The following is a 5,455-nucleotide window of genomic DNA, read 5'->3' as shown; positions in this document are numbered from 1 at the left end:
GCGTGATTTGGTAATACACCAATTTGTCCACTATTCCTAACTCAAATCATTTCTTTCACTTCTTCAACCAATTCGATTCGGAGTTAGGACACTCAGATTTAAGGGCATTTCTTCACCTTGCTCTCCATTTCTAACCTTCGCAGTAGCTTCATCAATGTTACCCACCAAATAAAGGAAAGGGTTTGTAAGACCATCTAATTCTCTGGAAAGGATTCATTGAAACCAACCCCCTCTAATTGTTTCTGCTAGGCCAACTCCCCGAGGAACCCATAAAGACTTCCGCTACGAAAGAACAAAGGGTTGTGATAAGAAAGGCTCCATTTTGCGTGCTCGTGCTATGCCTCTTTGGATAATTCAGCCAACCCAAGGATAGCTCTTTAATGTCCTTCAGTTCTTTGTAACGTTGTAAGGTTCACTCTGCAGTTTCATAATGTTCTTCACCAACCATCTGAGGTTGTAGCAGTAGCATAGTTGACGTTGAATCATCAGGATCAACTGCTGGATATGGATAGATACCCCTTTGGCAGCTAATCCTCTTTCTAGTATGGTAGTAGCATCCAAGCAAATGTGTGTGGTGGCAGGAGCTGGATCGGTTAAATCGTCCGCAGGGACATAAACTGCTTGAATAGATGTTACGGACCCTTCCTTGGTAGAAGAGAAGTAATTCTTTCTTGTAAGGAACCCCTTTCCCTACTAAGAGTCGGGCGATAACCCACAGCCAAGGGCATTCCACCCAGTAACGCAGATACTTCGGATCCTGCTTTAACGAAAGAAAGAGACAATATTGTCGAGAAATAGAAACATGTCTTGTTAATTAACATCTCGGAAATAGTCCCCCACCCCATAGTTAGGGCAGCAGTGAAACCAACTCTCATACGAGCTCCCGGCCGTTCATTCATCTGACCATAGACTAACTAGAGCCACTTTTCCGCAATTCCTCATTAATTACTTAATTACTCCGGATTCTTTCATTTCCATGTACAGATCCTGTTTCCATCACGAGTACGTTCACCTACTCCTCCAAATACGGATACACCTCCTCCCTCCATGAGCTTTGGCAATGTTGTTGATCCATTCCATAATGAGTACTGTCCACTCCAGCCCAGCCCCTCGGAATAGTCCCATTTTTCCTCCACGCCGATAAGAGGCTAAAAGATCTACTACTTTCATTCCTCTTTCCAAAATAGATAGATCATTTTGTATCTAACTGGATAAAAGCAGGCAGGGGCAAATCTATGAATAGGAGATGTTGTGCGAGTATCTACAGGACCCAAATTCTCAGAGAAGCAGTGAGCCCAATAGAATAGGTGAATGAGTGAAAGTGGCAACCATTGACCTTTTCTTCATAGGGTTACGAGAATAGGGAGTAAGTTAAGTAGCGAGAAGAGGAGAGGATTGAATATGTGAGCGAGAATGAATCGGAAAGGTGCAAAGCAGCGAGATGAGAAGAGGAGAGAAAGAGGAGTGAAAGAAGGTGAAGAAGTCATAGTCCTGAACAGTAAATGAGAATGAATAAGGAGTATTGATCTTTTACAGTGAAAGAAAGAGTACATGAATTAGCTAACCTATTTCCCTCGTGAAAGAAAAGAGCTACTTCATTCATCTTTCGTCCGTCTTTCTAGGAGAGTCAATTCATTAATTAGTTGCTTTACCTCCGAGTAAGTGAGAGAAAGGATCAGATCAAGAGGCTGGGGTTCAGTAGTTCTGTCTCATTCTTCTTTCGTCTTTGTTTACAGTTTAATGAGGGAAGGGAATAGAGTATAAGGTTTCGGAGCTGTTCAAGACTAAATAGGTTCAGTAGTTCAGTCTCATTCTTCTTTCTTCTCATCCAGTCGCTTTACTTACCGAGCCGAGTGTTTGAGTTCAAGAAGGTGAATGAGTTTACAGGATTGAATATGAATTGACTCTAAAGGATAGGTTCAGGAGCTGCAAGGAATTGACTCTCATTCATCTTGAGTTGAGCCTGATGTATCTTGTCCCGGTTTCTTCTTTTTATTCTGTCATTGAACTAGGTAAAGCCAAGCCGCTGCTGCTAATGAATTGACTCTCCCTTCTTTCACTGTAAACAAAGACTCAACCAACAAGAATTCGACTGTAAACACTCAAAATGAATGAGAGACAAGATGAAACGAAAGAAAGATTAATGATCGATCCTTTATAGTCTTTGAATAAATAGGAAATAGAAGGGAGACGACTCAAGCTTAATTAGATGGAACAGTGAAAGAAGAAGAAGAATCAGAGAATGAAATCCGGGAGACTCCTTATGAATGAGAGTGAACTATCAGACTCAACCTCAAGCTCCTTCACCTTTTCCTGATAGAACTCGGTAAACTCCTTCACTCCTTTTCCTTCCTATTTATTCTTTCACTCGGGGTAAAAGCCAAAGATCAAGGAAAGACGAAACAAGAAGAAATTCAGGAGTTAGCAGCTTGACAGTGTTTGAAAGCCTCAACTCCTTATTCATAAGAGAGCCGGAACAGTCAGTCAAGACTTAACTCAAGATGAATGAGACTGAACAGGAAGGGAAGGAACTGGCTGGCTGGTTGGCTGGGCTGGAGCTTCACCTCACTCGGCCAGCTTCTTGCTTGCTTGCTCGGGCTCCTCTTTCTTGCTTGCTTGAATGTAAACTCATTCACCTTCTTGAACTGCTTGCTTTCACTCCTGCTCCTTCTCCTGCTCTTGAACTACTGAACGATTGACTATCCAAGTTTACAGTCTTTGTTTGAAAGAAGGGAGACAAACTCCCGATGAATGAGCCGGATTTCACTCTTTCACAAGGTAAAGTGAAGAACCTGACTTGAACTTGACTACTTCTTTATTCTCAAATGAAAGATGAATGATATTGAACCTTCTTGCTTTCACTCTTTGACTCTTCTCTCCAGTGCAGCAGCTAATTCATTTACTGTCCACCTTTCGAGAAAGAACAGTCAGGAAAGACTGAACCGACACCCTTTTTCTGATTGAACCTCTCCCTTCCCTGTAAAAGAAGAAGAAAGATTCAACTGAACTACTTCCCCTGTAAACAAAAAAAATTCAAGGATGTTCGCTTCGCGCCTCTTCTAGTCTCGCTGCTTCCCCCCTGCTCCTCGTAAACAAATGAAAGGATGTTCGCTGCGCTCCTCTTTATTCTTTTTCTCCTTTTCTTTTCCTCTCCCTGAACTGTAACCACTCTTTCCTTATTCATTATTCATTCGAGTGACGGAACTTGACTCACTCCTCTCCCTATTTATTCTGTGATTTCCCTCGGTAAGTAAATGGAATAGGTGTTTTCATCCATCTTCTGTCCTTCCTGTTCTTTCCAGTCTTGTCTCGCTACTTAACTTACTGCCTCTTTCTTCTCTACACCCTTAGAAGTAAGTCAAAGAGGTCGGTCGGTCAGTGTTAGTGGTTGAGACTCGAGCTCATTCACCCCTCCAACTCGGTTTCGAATCTTGTTATGGTCCGTTATTCAAACACTCTTTGACTCGACTGTTAACACTCAACATTAATGAGAGTTCACTGTAAGTCAATCCTCAACAACTGAAAGATTTGCTCATGAACCTGAACCTATTTCTGATCTTGATCCTTATTCTCTGAATTGAGTTTTTCTTTCATTTTCTTCTGCTTTCAATCCTCAACTCTCGATGAATTCTCCGTCACAGGACATATGGCCGGTCTCTCATCTGTTCTTTCCTGCACCTCGGCTTCGCCCCTTTCCGATTCCTTCTTTAACTGTAAAGTGGCTTCGCTCCTGAACCAGATTGAACAAGGTCAAAGAAAAAGATCAATACATACTCCTTACTTAACTTATTCATTCTCTTCTCCTTCACCTATTCTATTGGTATCACAGCTTCGCTCCTCTGTCTTACTTAGCCTTTCTTTCTTTTCTAGCTTATTCCCTTCTGGAACTCTTTTACTCGGGGTAAATGGGTGTTTGCATCTTCTCTTCTGTCCTTTCTTTACTTTACGGTCTCACAGCTTCTCTCCTCTCTGTAAGATCGCTTCATTGCAAATCAAATTGTGAACTTACCGTAACCTGATAAGGATGGGTAAGCAAACTGTATTAAGAGATCCATTGTTGTAAGCCAAGGTCAATATCGTTGAGGGTAAGGTTCGCAGAAGTGATGGGATGCTATGATTAACCCTGAATGGGGGTCCTGATGTTTAGTTTGTTCAATCTTTTGATACAAGGGATTCAAAGTTCTGTTTTCTTGCTGTCATTTTCCTTGTATTTGTTTGCCAGAATCTGACTCATCATTCTTAATAGTGTCCACAATAATGTAATCCAGACCCATCATCTTTTTTCCGAATCTGGCGCTGGCAGTTATCCCACTTTTTCACATGAGCTTCCCCACGAACTAAAGAATTTTTATAATCAACGGTATTCAACATCATAGATGGAACATGAACTATTAATGCCTCAATCGTATATTGCCCAAAAGTAATGAAATCTCATTAACGTGAGTGAAACATAACTTAAGAGAATCCTTTGCATTTATAGCATCTGGTCTGATGAATATCTTGATTCTATTTGAAACTGACCGAAGGATTGATCATCGAATGTCATTGTCAGGTCCTCAATCTCTATTTGGATTTTCTATAATTCATATCATTACTTAAACTTAATGGGAATCCTTCTTTCTTTTCCATTATTCAGTCAAATACTTGATCCTTATACTGATATGATTGACTCATCACATAATCCCCATATATCTGACTAGATTCATAGCTCTTGTAGAAAGAGGTCCAAACCCTTATAAATTCTGATTTGGACTCCTCCTTTCTTTTGACCTAAATTCTGAATGAGTTGTTACCCAAGACTTGTTGGTAAATCGTGATTGTAGGTTGAATAATTGATAGGTTGAATTGATAGGGAGAATGCCGCTGCTGAGATAAGTTACACATAATCAAACTATACAATGAGATTTTGGTTATATTGAAACTACCAGAAGTTGTATAATAGAAAGAAGAAAGATTAGATAATATAGACTGAATTAGATAAACCAAAAAGTGGGGAGTCTTCGAAAAGATAATAAGACATAATCGAAGATCAAAGAGTGGGATCTTATGTCTAAAGAGGATCCAAAAGAGGGGGAATGAGAATTACTAGATCAAATACATTATAAACATTGTCAAATAGGCTTTTCTCTTGGTATACCTGACCTTATCTAGCTAGTACAGCACAAAAAAAAAGTAGTCCATCCATCCGTCCGTCGTCTTCTCTTTCCTTGCTAATGGGAATCCTTCCCTAATTAAACCCTTGAGTTTGATAGCCATTCGTCCCCGCAGATGCAGGTATCATATCAAATCACCAACTACCAAGTAAAGAGTCTGAGTCTTTCTTTCTTTTTGTCAGTCAGGAAGAGTCCGACCTAGCCCTATTATAGTATAGGCCCTGTTCAGAGTGAACAATTGTTGACAGACAAATATCTCACATTGCTTAACCTGTTTTCCTACCAGCTTAAAGCAAAGCTTA

General features: G+C 40.4%; 1 pseudogene; it reads right to left on the bottom strand.

The window, feature by feature from the left end:
* Positions 1 to 282: 282 nt before the first annotated feature.
* On the bottom strand, positions 283 to 4,055 carry LOC111486611 (annotated as a pseudogene).
* Between the last annotated feature and the right edge of the window lie 1,400 nt (positions 4,056 to 5,455).

Source organism: Cucurbita maxima, unplaced genomic scaffold (genome assembly GCF_002738345.1).
Source record: "Cucurbita maxima cultivar Rimu unplaced genomic scaffold, Cmax_1.0 Cma_Scf00011, whole genome shotgun sequence".
Classification (NCBI taxonomy): Eukaryota; Viridiplantae; Streptophyta; class Magnoliopsida; order Cucurbitales; family Cucurbitaceae; genus Cucurbita; species Cucurbita maxima.
This window is presented reverse-complemented; position numbering and strand designations above follow the sequence as displayed.